At 36.0% G+C, this 18381-nt stretch overlaps 1 protein-coding gene across 1 annotated transcript in view; it reads right to left on the bottom strand.

Annotated features, from left to right (window-relative positions):
• LOC140168303 (CD151 antigen-like) overlaps positions 1 to 18381 on the bottom strand; it is a 91968-nt gene that overhangs the window by 60597 nt on the left and 12990 nt on the right. Inside the window, exon 2 of the mRNA XM_072191657.1 lies at positions 8366 to 8462. The gene's annotated coding sequence lies outside the window, so the exon portion shown is untranslated. The remainder of the gene's footprint in view (positions 1 to 8365; positions 8463 to 18381) is intronic.

Genomic DNA, 18381 nt, shown 5'->3' with positions numbered 1-18381 from the left:
ATCTAATGAAATAGTAACAAATACAGTTGAACAAATGTATTAATTAATTACAACCGCTTAATTAAGTTAATTAGCCAGGGGTGGAGCCGGTAGAGGAGGAGCCGGTAGAGGAGGAGCTCTGTGTAAATCCAATGAGAAGTTGGTGTTCAATAATAAAATATATGCACTTTGTTGCCTAGTAGAAGTAAAAATGCATTTGCATTTATGTTAATCTTAGTTTTTAACTTTCTATTTCTATAAATTGCCTACAATGTAGCTAATCTTAATAAACTTAGTAATTAAGGATTTAACGAGCTTTTAATTAATGCAGGGGAATGTGTATCATGCAGTTAGGCTTTAAATTTTGCATGCATTTAGAAAGGAATGAAAATAAATCTCATCTGTCATAAATAGATCAGATTTTAAATTGTTTTATCTTTGAAATATCTATCAAATAAATCTTCTCAAAGGAGATTATTGCAGTCAAAGGATTTAATCTGATGACATATTGATCTCTGGTTATTGTTAAATAGTTTATTGATGTAGGCTAATTGTTCATCTATATGCCTACATGTACCATTGTTACAATTTATTCACTGTAAATTGATTTTTGAAACACCCTATATGAAATTGGATTTAAATGTGATTATTATAGCAATTCTTTTGACACTATTTTGTTTCCAAATTTGAAGTGCATTTGCTTACAAATGGCACATGGGGAAATTTTACATTAAATTAAACAATGTAAAATACAACTTTTTTCACACCCTGTATAACACAATGGGCTTAACAAACATAGTGCAAACTATATATTTAATGAAAGGAATAATTGTGTACATTCCAAATATCAAGTTCATTTTCCAATTTAATATACTATGTAGAAATATTGGAGTGGTAAAGAAATGTAATTTTTTATGTATTTTTCAATGGAATCACCCTGTATATGTTTTGGCACCAGGGGCGTCTATTCTTCCGTTAATCGCCCCCAAAGGGGAGGGAATAATTTTACCCCTTTGGGGAAGAATTTTGCATTTTGAAAAAGAAAAAAAAATAGAGGGGAAAACAGAAGAAAGTCAACAGGATTCAAGGAAGATTAAAAATAAAATTAACTAATTTGGGGGCGGGGGTGTATAACTGGAGCATGTATTATTATGTTTTATGGCTATTTTTGGAATGAAATAGATGGTCACTGGCTGGCAGTGACTGCTCAGATCTACAGGTAGGTGAATTCATCAAGTGTCATTTGGGGAAGAATTACAATAGGTACATAGCATTGGCATACATGTAGTTACCCCTTGGCTTTTACCCATTTACCAAAGTTACCCATTTTGAGGGAAACCATGGACTTTAGCATAAAACAGGGAAAAGTTGGGTCAGTAATTCTTCCCTGCCTGGGCAATTATAGTGACTAGTGGTCATGCTATAAGTACCGTACTAATTGACACAAAGATTTAAGGGATCTCTGCTTTGCATATTTCATATAAAATCCATTTATTTTTAGTTTGGACATCTGCCTATCTGGGGAAGCATTTGGGATTATAAGGGAAGACAGAACCATCAATTAGTTAACAGCTCTATTGTCCAAGTTTATCTTCCCTTTTAAACCTCAGCTTCAGATCTAAATCCTTGATTATCCTTCCCTAGGCCTTGATGCAATAGTTCAGTGGCAATCTCCTAACTCTGCTACAGAAGAATTTTAATTCTAAGGCTTTATAATAAATCAGGGGCATGCGAGTCACCACATATATAAAAGAGCTGAAAACGCTGAATACAGTTAGCAAAAAGCTAAAACACCTGGGAAGATCCTATACTTTTGTACAGAGCAAGTGTACTACAAAAAAAATCAAAACAAAAAAGCTGAACTCTCACACCCCTGTAAATAATAAATCACAGCTAGCTTTGAAAATAATAAAGAGCCTAGAGGTGTTTGCCAGCCTGTCTTCCCTTTTAACCATTCGTCCTTAGATACAATGGTTCAGTGTCCAGACTGTACCCTCTAGGAAAGAATTTGATGTTTTTAGGGAAGACAGAATAGAACAACTCACAACTTGGCCTAACAGTTGTATAAAGTTTCTGGGTCTGACAACACAACTACATTCAGGCAGGGATGGGAGGGAACAAGGAAATAAGGAAACATTTTTCCCTTTTGGGTCTATTTTTTGGATCTCAGTTGGGGAAGAATCTGAGGACGGATGTGACACAGCGCGGTAAGGTGAGGGAATAATTTCAATTTTCTGGAAGAATAGACACCCCTGTTTGGCACACCCTGTATATCCACTCAAGCTTAACAGATTTGCAATCCTGACAATATATATGCTATCTAAAAATATGTACTTTTACATAGTTTGGGTGAAAACTTTTTGAAATATAATCAGAAATACAAAAAAGGAGTTGATTTTTGACAAATTGCAAGATGTGACGCAATTGGGTCCCACCTCAAAAAACATGACCATGTATATAGGTCTATACCTATATGATATAGGCATATTAAAACATGATCATACTTCATAGACATGAGGTGTAAAACAAATCAGCAACTGAGAGTTGTAAGGTTTTAGGCACAAAGTCAAATTTACTGAACAAGGATGTTACTGAATTAAAGTTTTAAATTCAACCTTACACTATTTTTCGCTCACTGAACGTTTTCACTAGTCCGACTAGCATCTTCAGCAGATGGTGATGCTGAAGACGCTAGTCGGACTAGTGAAAACGTTCCAGGTGAGCGTAAATTAGTGTAGTGTTCAAGTTCAAACTTTAATTCATTTTATATACCACTATATGAATATCCACTCGTATAAGGATGTTACTGTGTAGATAATACAAGTCAACTTGTGCAATTCTTTTTTATCCCCGCAGTACTGATTTTCAACTCAATATTAACATAGCGTCATTCCATTATGAAAGGTGGGGCATTTGGCTTGAATTGTTCAAAAGTGGCTGAAAGTGGTGGTCGGGCCCCCTTTAAAGGTCATGAATTTTAAAATGCCAAGTACATTTGTAGGAAAAGAATACTACACTGTACCAACAATATTTTCAAAATGTTGTCAAAATGTTATTTGCAAAATATTTTTTTGGCAAACAGTTTTGCAAATTATTTCAGCCAATTGACAATTAAATAATATTATGTTAGAATGTTTGGCAGAAAGTTTTCAAAAATGTTATGAAATGTTTTATACCCTATAACTCAACTTTTAAACATGTTCTAGCAACCTTTTCTAACCTTTGTCATATCCCTGCTAATCGGAAAGTTAACCAAAATGATACGCTTCGATTCCCAATAAAAATGTGTCAAAATGTATCATATATTTCAATGAGTCAAAATCAAAACACACCTCCCAATTTTTCAGGTACACTGCAATTGCTCCTTTTTTCAACCCATGTGGTTTTACACTTGAACACCCTTTCAACCCATGCAGACCAGGTAAACAATGCTTATGATGAATTTGTACACCTTGACATTATACAACAATGAATAACAATATTACAACAGACTAGTATTCTTCTTGCATAGTGTTTTAAAAGGAGTGGTTGGATACTTCTACCTTGAAAAGTTTGACATTAAAAGCACTGTCAGTGATCTACATTTTTTTTAATTATATTTTTTTAGAAAAGAGCATAAAGTTAAGAATAATTCAATAAAATTATCATTTTAGTGGTGAGTTCACGGTTTTAATGACAGTAAATTGCAAGCTCTACAAGTGCTCTGTACAGACTCCACAAACACTGATATAAAATTAGATTGATCGTTCTCATATTTATTGGTCGCGTTATGAGTTTTAAAACGAGACGTAGTCTCGAGTCCAATATTTTAAAACTCATCAAGATCATAAATATATTGGGCACAAAGTATCTAATTTTTTCATTATTATGTTTTGGATTCAATTTTACACACTTGGATTCATGAAAATATTAAAATGTGACCTTTCACTGATCAATGCCTTTAAAGATGTGCACCAAAGAAATTCAAACCAAATTTCCGGAAATTTTGTTGTTGACATTGAAATGATGAGCTGCAGAAAAATGTCTCTGTTGTTACCATAATCAGTTCAGTAAATTTGCCATTAACCAAATTGTCCTGAAAGTCAGCCAACATACTATTGCAGTAACTCTGAAAATGGTGATCTACCAATGAACTACCTGTACTATTGCACATTTAGAAACAAAAAGAGTTAGTTCTGTAGCTGTAACCACCTAAAAAGGCCCTAGATGATGTAACTTTTTGCACACACAAAGTGAACCTTTACTACATGTTTTAGTAATCTACCCTAAAGATTGAAATATATTTTGATTTCTTGCCAAATGGACATATTTTTAAAATCATATTAAAAACCATAATGATTTTTGGAACCAAGTATTTAGATTGGATAAGTAAAAAGCACACACAAATTACTGTACTTAAGCTGCAGCAGGAATAAACGTAACAAAAGAGGAAATGTACGCCAACATTGTAGAAACTATTATGTAAAATTAATAAAAATGTTTATTACTTTTAATTTAATATTATATTGCACACAAAAGCTTTTAAAGCTTTTAAAAAAAATTTCTATCATGTTATCGGATTTTGGATGAACTGGCTCAAATATTTATGCTCTGTCTGCCTCCAGAAAAAGCCCAACAGAACACCAATGGCCATTGCACTGTATTAAATCACACACACAGTCTGCAAATTGAACCAGTTCTAGATTTTTACATTTTTTAGTACAATGAACAAAAGCAATCTTTTTTTTCTTCACACACAATTTCACTTTCCTCTCTCCATACCACGCTCCACACTTGTCTAACACTTGTCTAATCATTAAAACATATTAACAACTTCCAAATTTTGGAGCATAAAGTTGTAACAATACAACATTATTGGATTTTTAATTGCACTACTGTCTGTTGCATACCCTCTTGAGATCGCTATCCGAGGGGCCTCGCAAACTAGATTTTTAGCTGTACGAACATTATGAAAGAAAGCATCTACATTCCCCTTCACATTTCACTCAGTAATCTTGTTAAAACATGCTCACAATTTCCAAATTAATTAGGGAATACTTTTACAATAGGGGCCTACAGTTATTATTGTATTTTTAATAGCACTGTTGTACTCATATACCTACTAATGACTGCGATACAATGTATAGCGCGATTTGTGTAGGGGTGCGGTCTGTACATTGAATGAAACAGTTCAACATTTTTAATTGAACACACAAAAATGTAAAGATCTTCCTTTCTCGTTCACACAATTTAAGGGCTCATATTGAAATTCCCTTACACAGGAAGGTGTGCGCCCGGGGGGGGTACTCAAATTTTTTTTGGGTAGGGGTGTGCCTCCGAAGATTTTGAAGTAGTACCCATGTCTATACCACTTCAAACCCGATTTTTACTACCGATGCATATACCAACATAGAATAGACACCCATGACTATACCAGTTGAAAAGACAAAAATACCACCCATTGATATACCAACCCCATATACTGACCCATCCATATACCACTATACTTTTAGAATACCGTAAAAAATTTTCAGATCACGTTTTTAATTTGTTTACTGTATTTTGTATTTTTTTATTCTATTTATCAAGGGTCTATCATTTATTGATTATTATTATTTTGTTTGTTAGGGCGTTAATTATGTGTACCCCGGTGGTGAATTATAGGGGCAAAGATTTTTGGCAGGCCAAAAGGGGGGAGCGATTTTTGGCAGAACATTTTGAGAATTCACCACCCAGCGTACACAATTGTTGCACCGCCCTTATTTTGTAATGAACTCATACAAATCCAAAATATATTTATTGTTGTTTTTTTTTCTCAGTTTCCCAATTTATGTTCGTTTGTCTTGTAAGGGCCGATATCTAGCCTAGTTTGTAACAAGTATTGTGTAGGGAAAGATGATTCTTGCACTTATTTATATTTTATTTAACAACATACAAAAACCACGAAACAGTGGCGCAGCCAGTGTCCCCCGCTCATCATGGCCTTTGGTTCATGCAAGTAAGTCGATTGACGGAAGATGTCTGTGAAAAAAATTGGATGAGCAATCATAAAATTTGTACCCTGCATGGTGAAAGAAGAACGGAAAAAATATTAAAAAATAAAAAATCAAGAAGAAATTTTTTTTTTATTTATATTTTTTTGTACGGTACCTTTTTTTCTTTCTACTCATGATTTAATGAAATTTTAAACGAATTTAATATTTGTTCAATGCAATTGCAATTATCATTGAATTATCGAACCAAAACAACATCAATTTGACCCATGCACATCGATCGTGTATGATTTTGGCAGTGTCATGTCAGCTGAATTCGGCACCAAAAATAATACTCAACTTTACACTAAAAACTTACCCGATTGTTGAAAAACCTATTTATATGATTCGATGCATTTAAAAATCGGCAGTTAATTTACTTTAGTTTCGCGATCCCGAGTTCTGAGAGGCAAAACTGACTTAAAAAACAGCGATGAAAAAATTGCTGTTGCAACTTCGATACCGATTAATTTCAGTGATTTATCAAAACTGGCCGGGGTAAACAGAAGTAGTGCTGGGCTCGCATATACTACACGGAAGAATGTCGCCATCTGTTTGCAATGGCAACTCAACGTTTGCTAATCGGACTATCAATTGATTTGCCCAGCTCTGAATTTATGGTTCTGATTTGCCTTATTTGGATAGCGATGTACCTTATTTGGAGACGATCAGACAATTTATTTTCGTGAAATTTATGCAAGTGAGTTTAAAGATTTTCGACCCATTGATATACCAAAATCTGATTTAGACCCCATTTGAATACCAATTTTAACTTACTACCCATGCGTATACCACAAAAGCGGAAAAAATAAGGGTCATTGATATACCAAGCGGCCGAAAATGCGACCCATGTTTGCGGCACATCCCCGTATGGCCATTTGTACTGAGTACCCCCCCCGGGGGTGTGCGCCATCCTGCAGCTTTCCTGTGCTAGCCTGTGGGCAGGGTGTATCACTGATGCATATAATCCATCCGTTTTATGACCGAGCTTTCCTGAGGCCCGCGCTTGTTAGCGAGGGGAATCCTGCGTTCTTTCTGTGTGAAAACGTGGTAGGGTATTTCAATATGAGCCCTAAGTCTTCTAGACTATCCTTTAACACCGGGGGTGGGGTTGCATGGGGGTATGGATGGGCGTTTTGAAAAAAACTTATGAAAAAATTTGTGTACCCCCTCCCCATCCACGATTTTTCACCATTTAACATTTTTCATTATTCTCCCATCATGGTTCAAATAAAAAATTCAGATTCCAAGGATTGCCTTTTGAGGAGAGCGAGAGCAATCACTCTCTGCTACTCTCCTTAAATCTGGATAGGAGAGTGATTTTTAGCTCTCCATAATTGACCATTCTCTCCTTACATTCTAATTTGTAAATGCTCTAAACTGAGCTCTCCCTGAAGGCTCCAAAAGAGCTATTTAATGGTCTCCTGCAAATTCCAAGACAGTCCCTGAGGTTCCCCATTAAGATGAGAAAATATTGGATTCCCCCTCAAAAATCCCATCCACCTTCAGTGTAATTATTGAACAGCCCCTAATCTTGTTAAAACATGTTTTTACATTGTACACTCTCCCATTAAATAAATTAGTCTAGACAAAATTTGATTAATAATCAAATACAGTATAACATGAACACACAATTTCTATATGGGCCAAAGTTCATAAACGTTATACAAGTACGGCACTTTTACAATACTAATTGAAAATCCATCTATGCTTAATTAAACTAAGTAATTTGACATTCATTAAGCTTTTAATTCTTCCTACAAATAATAAATGGATCCAATTAAGGAACATTTGATTACAATGTAATGACTAACATTAATGTGATCGAGCTATATATCTGTACTGAGTGTGCATTACAGGTTCCAACATTGTACAGTTGTAGGCTATTTTATAAGGGTGTGAGTGAGTCCCGGGAAATTAAAAAAAAATATAAATAATAATTTTTTTTGTAAGTTTTTTTTTTTTCCAGTTTTGTAGTGTCCCCAGAATTTTTTTTTTTTTTTTGCAATTTCGGGTACCCGGGCACAAAATTATCCGAAAATCACAACCCTACTATTTTATATGCATAAATGTCTGTACATTTTAATATGAATATTTAATGCTCATCTCACACCTGCATGCGAACGTTTATGTGAAAGCCACTTTTTTACAGTTTTTAGTTATCACTATTGTTCACTATCACTTAAGTATCAGTGATAAAAAAAACATCATTTCAGAATTTTTTTTCTTTGTCATGTCAGTTATTCAGCAATTTCAGGAACTGGAACTAAAACTAAATAAAATAAATAAAATATAACACCACAAGGGCTTCAAATCTTAACAATTACTTTCAAAAGTCAGCAATAAGTGGTCATAAAAACACAACAAATACTCACAATAAGGTGGGGACGACCTTAACAAATCTGCCCTTCACGCTTGACTGGCTTACAGCTGCAATACTGGTATTATAATCCCAGAGTTTGATGATGATCCCTGAAAGGAGAAGGAAACACATATTGAAAGTCAATTTGGTGCTTACTGTTACATGCATAAAGGGGATTACAGAGTTCATGTATGGATATATGCATGGGACCTGATCCAGCACACAGAGTCATTTTGGTAGTAAAAATTGAATTTTGACTTACATCATACATGTAAATTTTGGTTTATCCTTAGTGTAAGAGAGCATGAAATGGATTAGAGTTAGGGTTAGGGTTAGGATTTAGGGTTAGGGTAAGGGTTAGGGTAAGGGTAAGGGTAAGGGTAAGGGTACGAGTAAGGGTTAGGGTTAGGATATAAAAAGGTTAGGGTTAGGATTTAATAGAGTTGGGATTTGTTTGGTATTCTTTTACATGAAGGATACACCTAAATTTGTACTGACAAAAAAAATATTTTTAAGTATTACAAAAGGTAAAAGTTTCAAAAACCTTTACATTTTATGATATTTTCCTTTGAGCTTGCACTCAAGGTTAATACAGCTGCAGTGCACCTTCATACAGAAATTGGGTCATTGTTTAGGGGCAATCAATTTTCAGGTGCACGTATGATACATACATTTGCATGTAATGGAGCAAAATAAAATACAGCAATGTAGAATTTGCAGTACCGGTACGTTACATAACACACATTTGTACAATGTAATATTAGTAACTGAGCTGGTATAGAGCTCTGCACAAATAAAATATCTAGATACTATGAATAAACCATACATTTTATATGAATATTGGTAATATAATTGAATAATTAAAATGTGATGCCGATACATTCAAAATGTCATTTGGGGTCTAACTAAATTTTACTAAAAATTATATGCACAAAATAGTAAATTGCTCGTTGCCACAGCCATGTAGCCCAGTGATGTGCGCAGGTTTTCAAAAGTAGGGGGCACGGGTCCGTTCTAAAATTGTCGGCTCGCTTCACTTGCCGTAATAGCTATTCCCCAATTTTCTCCCCGATTGGGTGCATTTCCCCCAACTTTGGACAAAGGCAGGGGCACATGCCCCAAGCCCCCTCCCAACCCACCCACCCATGCACCCACCTTTGCACACAGTGTGGCTATCTCTGTATCATGTTTGTACTATTTCTTCAAAATTAATCAGTATAAATTTTTCAAGAACGAATGTTCCTGGTTTTGGGTCATTCCGCTACCTCATCATATCTAGGCCCCTGTACGCTTTTTATTTTTCAGATCCTCACATTACCAATAAATAGCATTTAGACTACCATTTAGCATCCAATGCATTCCTCAATAAAAAGCACTTTATCACAATTTGCATATTTCTGAATAGACAATACCAAAAATTACCATATGACAATACTGACATGCCATTGCCACTTTACCAGTCATACAAAGGTCAAGTTTTCCCCCATATTAAAGTGAAAGCCAATCTTTCGCTGCATGTGTGTCTTCTTTGCAAAGCTTCCACTCTGCAAATAAAACACATCTGTATGAAATATCAATTCTAGGAGCCACAATATAATGCCTGCATAACCGGTATGGACACAATGTGTATACTTGTCCTGTGATGAACAGATTCATAATGCAATTGAATCTGCGAGCAAGGTACGCACGTATACTGTATAAAGTAGAAATGTTCGCGCTATTTAATTTTCACGCTTTCCAGGCTATTATAAGTCTGCACGAAAATAAAATGCTGCGAAAAGGTTTAGTATGGATACGTACAGCTAGAAAACATGAAATCAACAAAATTATAAATATTTATAGGAAAAATGTTTGATATTACTAGTGGCATGAAAAATAAATCCCACAAAAATTACCACTTTTAAGTGTACTACGATTAGAAGAGAATGAGACACACCTTATTCCTGATTTTCTCTAAGACTCGGCTCACTCATCATTCAAGGTAGAATCATGTGTCATACACACAGTCGACTCATGAATATTCATCGCCAATCAATATCGTACACGAGAATGTACAGAGCACACAGCACATTCTTTAAATTTAGCAGCAATATATAGTAGCGGGGATATAACATTGCAAGCAGCGGTGTTTGCGATGAGTGACCAACGCGACCTCGCTCCCTCAGAGTGCAAGTGTGTGTCTGTGTCAATGTAAATACCGGGAGATTTAGCTCAAGAAGGGCTCGCTATCATCATCAAGAGAAGATAGTGGTATAAATTTCTTATTGACTTTGGGAGGGGATGAAGGTTGGTCTCTGAGGTTGGTGTTCAAATGTGATGCCGAGCATCTTACCATTACAGCGTGGGGTCCAACTAGGGCCTGTCCAAAGGCCCCAGATAAATTTTGATAACTAGAAGTGCAGTGAGGCAATTTTGATTAGATTGATCATGTGTGTATAACATTGCTATCTAATGAAGACAACAAACCAGTAAATACACACCTTGTAAATGATCCACGGCCCACATTGACAGACCACCAAAATTAAACTATCAATCATGAATTATATGACAAATATCCGTTAGGGGTGTGATTCAAACTTTGTGAAATATCCTGAAACTAGTAGAAAATCCTGATAAACAGCGTGAAATTATGCTAAAATACCTCAAAACGGGCTGAAAATCAATAAAATTGCATAAATTTTGGCCACAAAAAATCCTGAAATCAGGACAAATCCTAAAGAATCACACCCCTGCTCTGTATAATATACATATGTGCTCTCTTTAAAATCCGCATCCACAGCCTTTGCCCATCCATTGAGTACATGCATGCAGTAAACAAGCTTCACTTGTACATAAACAACTACATCTACAGGAAACTGTAAAAATGTCTTTACCAGGAAGACTGTACGAATTAAAGTATCAAAACTGTCAGCTTTACCCTGCAAGCTACATGCTTCATGTGATGAACTCGGGATGTGAACATAGTACACTGTACAGCATTCACCTCAAGATCCCCAAGTCATGTAAATGCATTCGCTACATAATAGTTCACAAGCCCTGTACTAAACTGTGTATATATGTAATAAAGTAACAAATTCAAAGTATAGACCTCTGGCAAGGCAACCGTTACTTAAAGTTTCACGGAATACCCTCACTTACGATCATTGGGTAAACCGATCATCAGACGGATAGTTTGTCATGATTTCAAATTTACAGAAATGTTTTCACGGTATATACATTCTGTGGTGTCAAAATCATGGGCAAACCAATCATCAGACCAGAATAGTTTGTCATGACTCAAAGTACAGAAGTGCTCAACCATAAAAAATAGTATAGCATTCTATAACAAGGTTACTTTACAAGTGACTAACTTTGAATTTAAAGTTTCAAACTCACATTACAGGTGAGTTATGAGAAACAAATTCAAAGTTAGTCACTCTGTAAAGTAAACTTGTTATTACTTAAACTATTTTTAGTGGTTGAGCCCTCACTTTACGATCATTGGAGTAGAACTGATCATCAGGCGGATGGTTGTCATGATTTCAAATTTACAGAATGTATATACTTGTATAAACATTTCTGTAAATTTGAAATCATGACAAACTATCCGTCTGATGATCGGTTTACCCAATGAAGTAAGTGAGGGTCAACCACTAAAAATAGTGAAACTTTATAACGTTGTTTACTTTACAGAGTGTCTATACTTTGAATTTGTTTCTATAGCTCACCTGTAATGGGTTTGAAACTTTAAATTCAAAGTTAGTCACTTGTAAAGTAAACTTGTTATAATACGTTTCACTATTTTTTTAGTGGTTGAGCACTCTCGATCACTTTTGGAGTAGAGACTGTTCTCAGTTGGTTTGGTTTGTCATGATTTTGACACCACAGAATGTATATACAGTATAAACATTTCTGTAAATTTGAAATCATGACAAACTATCCGTCTGATGATCGGTTTACCCAATGATCGTAAGGGGGCTGGCATTTTCTTCGGAAGTGGGGGGGTCACAAATATACTGGGGGGTCATAGAATTTTCAGACCAAAAATAGGGGGTTATAATTTTTTAACACCCAAAATAGGGGGTTATAGAATTATTTAGGGCTGGTGACTTAAAATTTTCAGGCTTCTTGTAGCATTCTTTAACTTCGCAGTCGAAATGTGCGTACAATCTATGCAAAATTTTTACACGCTCGCGCCCTTTCTTTACACTTACAATAAAAATTTTACCGCGCTCACACACTTTCTTCACTTTTAAGTTTTGACGCTCCGCGCCTTAGTTCCGCAATGAATAATTTTTCTTGAGTCTGTGTAGTTGGAAGGGGGGTCATAAAATTTTTCGACCAGCGATAGGGGGGTCGTAAAAATTTTTTGCCCGCGATAGGGGGGGTCATAAAAAAATTGACTCTGGTCACCGACATATTTGTGACCCCCCCCCTTCCGAAGAAAATGCCAGCCCCCTAAGTGAGGGTATTCCGTGAAACTTTAAGTAACGGTTGCCTTGCCAGAGGTCTATACTTTGAATTTGTTTCTATAGCTCACCTGTAATGGGTTTGAGCACTTTAAAATCCAAAGTTAGTCACTTGTAAAGTAAACTTGTTATGTAATAAAGTAGAAATGTTTAATTTGCAAGGTTAATCTTTATGCTGTATATATAACACTTACTAATATTAGGTGTGTTTAGACGGTAGCCTACATTTGAATGTTACTTACAAGGGAGCCAGCAATTAAATTATGCTACAAGCGAGTGTGTGTCCACACGGGACTTACTTGTAAGCCAACTCACTTGTAAGAGTGACCTTCACTGGTAAATTATGCCATGATTATGCACAATCAGAATAGGATTGGGTCATCAAGGTCATGCTTACAAGTGAGCTAACATGCAAGTCTTGTTCACACTGGCCTTACATTTGAATGTTACTCGCTACATGTAAGATATCTTACATGTAAAATCGTCACTTGTAACTTGTATGTAGCTACATGCGAGTGCGTTTAGACGGGCACTACATACAAGTTTACATTTGAATGTAGTTACAAGCGACTTTACAAGCGATCGTCTGAACAAGCCTATTGTTCTTTTCATTTTTTCTGAAATAATTTCAAGTTTGTACATCAACATTTTGTAGACTACAACTAAACTTCAAGTACATAAATTAAAATGTATGTTGATAATCAATTTTCAAAAAATGATGCATAATTATTGCCTATTCATACAATGTACATGAAACAATATACATTGCAGTTCTTTGAATTTGAGGGAATTCCTATCATGCTAGTATTTCCCCATCCGACAATAATATTCTGAATACATCCCATATAAAAAATGTGTGGATTTTTAGTTAGCTAATAATAGACATGTTTTTAATAGTTCATGTGCGCTCAGTCAATGCCATGCCAGGCTACAGAAATCATAATTAACCCCTTCATTCAAATCCACACAATCACAGGGAAATTCAAGGAAGCGCTATCGACTGCACTTCAGAATATGAAAAAAGCCTGCCGCTTAAAGGTGACTATTTTGCGAAGTACATGTGTGAAGTACACAGTGATAGAGGTTATAGAACTAGTTCATGTTCCTCTGATCGCAATGCCATGGCTGTGAAGCAGCCATCGAGCCCGCTAGGACATGGGGGTGCAACCCGGGAGGGTACTCAAGTTTGGTTTTGGTAGGGACGTGCCGCTGAGATTTTGGAAGTGGACCCATATACCAATTTTTCAAGAAATTTGGTCCCATTGATATACCAAAAGTCAAAATTTTCGGGCGAATTTAACCAAAATTGTCTTAGTTTTTACTAATTTTCCTAAAATTTTGGGAAAATTTTGAAAATTTTGGCTCGATTGAGGAAAAATTGGGCTGTTTTCCGAAAAAATTGAGAAAATTTTGAAAAAGGACCCATTCATATACCAAAATAGGCTTTGAAAAAGGGGTCATTGATATACCAGAAGGCTGAAAATGCTACCCATGTTTATGCACGTCCCGGTATGGTCATACCACCCCCCCCCCCGGGTGCAATTGGTTATTGGAAGGGATGGGTTCTCACATCCAGCATTGAACTAATGTACATGTATACTAGAAGGTAACAGGTTGAACGAGAATTTTGCAGACAGCAAAATTTAAGCAAAAATTAGATATTCACATTTTTTTGAAACCATTACAACAGAAAACTCTGTACATTGCATCTCAAGCCAAAATATTCATTCCATAACTTGATATTCATGAAAAACATGCGCACACACCCGGTACCCCACACAAACATTTTTGTACAGGTACACCATGTCAACGCAGACAACTATATACTAATGTACAGTTACTACACATTGTTGCTATTCATCTTGCGGGTTTTACTGACCCCAGCTCGGACCAGGCCTCAATATCCATTATTGTTTTAATTTTGGGGTCTCCTTTTGAAAGACATTTGCCCCCCCGTCAACCTTTGGGGTTACATTGGCATAAATCATAGACCCTGGAAATGCATGTATTTCCTATTTATTTCTGCTACATGCCAAAATGGTTTCTCCTCAGGAGCTACTACTTGTAATCCCATTATTTGATATTTTTGGATTTTAAGGGGGGAAATCACCCTTAGCCCATCTATTTTAAGCCCTGGCTCGGACTGACCCTATACAATATCACATGCATGTATGTATGCGTGTATGTGACTTTACCTTGTTTATATTTACGCTATTTATGACATTGTCCAACAAGGGTAGATGGCCACAAACACCTGTGTACATACAGTCCTGTAGCAATCACACACTAATTGTTTGATGTTTATAGATCAATCAGCAAGCTATTACAAGCTGTTGACTTCTGCGTTTCTGAAAACACCAGAAATGATCAATTAACATACTGATGAGAGCACTGACCTACAATCATGTATGAGAAACCAGTAAGGCCACCTGAATAAAACCTGAGTAATACAAGCTTATGAGAAATTGCCTAATGCGGAATGCGTTTTTTGGGTGTTTTTTTTCATCACATGTCAGTCAGTTCAGGCTTTAAGACAAGCATTTTAATGAAAAAGTATCCAATGTCTGTTAGTGTTACCAGAGAATATGAGAATAGACATCTTCTCTGGTGTTCCAAATCACAATTCTGCTGCATTGTCTAATTTTGTCTTCTTTTAATAATAGCCAAAACTGAATGAACCCCCAGACATGTTCACGACTTCACGTCATGTATTTTAAGCTTCATGATAGGCGAGGCCATTCACTCTCCATTTTCCCTTTTTACTTTTACCACTGCAGTGAATCGAATTCTGAACCAGCATCATCTTCCAAGCCCATCAGCTCTTTCATCTTGGACTTATTAATACTGGGGTCTTGGTTTTGCCCAGACAGAATTTCAATCACTGTACATGTACCGTATCTTACAAAGACCTTCATTTTCAGCTTCAAGATTGTAGTTTCCATGCCTTTCAACTCAGTTCAACTACGTGCTGTCACTGATTTCTCTGCCTTTCTATCCACTACTTTGTTTTCATCTTTCAAATTTTACCTAAGCTTTTTATTTGGTCAGTGAATGATAGTTGCATGAATTAGTATGTGATTTTTAAATCACTCAAACAACACTTAAAAGTGTTGTTTGAGTGATTTGGATGAAAAAACTGTTGACCATAATATGGTGCAGGGGGCGTGGGGCAGGTTGTTAGCTGTGAAGCCTGCCATTCAGGTTTGATCTGGTGTGACAAAAATCGTCCAAAGCTTACAAGTGTTTACTACATTGTAGTGCTTAACGCGAGGTTTCGACCTATTTTTACATACACTCAGAAATTCAAAATTAGGCTCTCAATAGCAAGTGTGAAGTGTCAATCTCATATGTGTAGTTTCAATGGTACTTCACACCCTATCATGCCTATGCAATGCAGGAAATGATGGAAGGTCTTATCAACAATGACTAATAAGACAACAGGCCTAGGTAGGCCTATAATGTATTAGGGCCTAATGTATGTGAATGAAACTAAAAAGAACAATAGCTGCAACAACCTCATTCTGTATAGCCAGGTGGAATACATGTTTTACTTGTAGAATTCACAATACGTATAACTGCCAATTGCATAGATACAGATACATACATGTATTGTACTTTGTACATTGCGTCAAACATCAGCATGCGCACATTATTTTTATATAAATTCTTCAATCATATGGTACCCCTATGGAAGATCCTACAAAGACGGACATTTTGACAAGCATTTTTTGGAGGGGGGCAATGACGCTGCAAACAAAAACTGAAGGTGCTACAAATACCCTCCTTAAAAGTACCCCCTTCCGGTTCTTGCGCTCACTCTCTGTCTCTCTCTCTCTTTCTATCATCTTTAATTTCTCTCTCCAATTTTAAGCTTCCATTTAATTTCCCACCGATATATTTATTTTCTGTCCTGCGGGTCTTTCGAACTCATCAAATGCTTCCTGCTTTTACAGCCTAAGCGATTTATTTGCATTGGATAATGTAGAAATCTCTCAATGAACCTCTAATTAAAAATGATGTCACTCACTTAGCTTCTAATACTGTCTTGTCTCTTATAAGATGGGAGGCTTTAGGAGGAGGGTTAAATACATGCATAGTTATCAACAGAGTTAATAACATTGTCTGTGTCTGGCTTGGCTTAACTTCATCAGATTCATACCAATTGTAGGTCACCTGGACCATCTCTGGCTGGACCATGCATATTTACATCGTACAATTAGCATGATGCTGGCTCTAGCATATCAACCTTATAATACAAGAGCACACATCACAGACAGTAGAATTAATTCCACAGTCTAAGCTGTTGCGATGTTCAAAATAACATTGACCATTGAAAATATCAACTCTAATTGAAGACCGAATTAAAAAGACTAGTTTGCATCTGATGTCAGGGCAAAGGTGCGGTGTGATTGGTTGCTGACCTGTACAGTACGGCATCCATCGGCATTTTGGTCTGGTTGACAGGACATCAAAAGCAGACTTGTCTTTTTATTTCTGTCTTTAAAAATACTAGGGCTCAACCGATTATCAGATCGGAGTTATCGTATCAGCCCGATATTTACGATATTGGTATCAGATTGGATATTAGGAAAAAAAAAAATTTTGAAAAAATTTTTTTGCAAAGTTTTCGGCGACTTTGGAGAACCACTGGACCTAAGTGCCAGGATCATTAACAGTTAATTTGAAGAAAAAAAATCCCTTTTTTCACCCAGGCTTCAGCCTGGTGATATTACATTCAGTTTAGACCTTGTCCTTTGAACCCAAATTGGCTACTTTGAAACGAAGTAGCCAAATGCATTTGCCTCGTCCTCATTAAAATTATTTTACAGGATAATGCAGAGTATCTAATGGATCTGCAGGCTACTAAAAAACTAACCTCACTCCCCATGACAAAATTCATAAAACTATATTCAGTAGTGCTTGACTTTACCCAGGGAATGGATGGAATATTAACCTCATTCAAGTCCCCATGACGACAATTTGTACAGCTGTTCTGTAGCCTATGAAGTTATTTTTTGACATAGGGATGATGTTACAATATGAAAGTTGACCGGTGAATGGCCATGGCCACTAATTCATGAACTTGGCTAGCTGGCTGGCTGGTCTGAGGTCACACTTCTTAAACATCTATATGATTTGAATTGCATTGTTGTTCTCATCACAGACTGAATTAGAAGGAACCATTAAACTACTACTATTAAAGTCTGCTATTATAATCGGACACTAAATTAATTGTAAAAATCCTCCTGCTCCCATCATGCAAGTTATTCCACTTAGACTGTTTGATATAGGCCTACTTTTATCAAAATAATTAAGCATTGATTAAGCATTTGCCAGTGAAACATTCTCACTCACAAAAATCACAGATACTCAACATGAGAATCTGTGCAATGTTTGACAGAGAAGGTCACTATTATAAAATCTGGCCGTCTCAAGTTCATAATTAGTTTTGATTGATCTTCATGTACCAAATCATTTACTTTAAATTGATATCCTAGCTGTGACCTCTGAGCCAAATGTTCTATAGCATAGTAACACCACATGCATTCATATACATTTATATACAAACATATTGGCATAA

This window comes from Amphiura filiformis, chromosome 13 (assembly GCF_039555335.1).
Source record: "Amphiura filiformis chromosome 13, Afil_fr2py, whole genome shotgun sequence".
NCBI lineage: Eukaryota > Metazoa > Echinodermata > Ophiuroidea > Amphilepidida > Amphiuridae > Amphiura > Amphiura filiformis.
The sequence above is the reverse complement of the archived record's forward strand: the minus strand, read 5'-3'. Positions and strand labels throughout refer to the sequence as shown.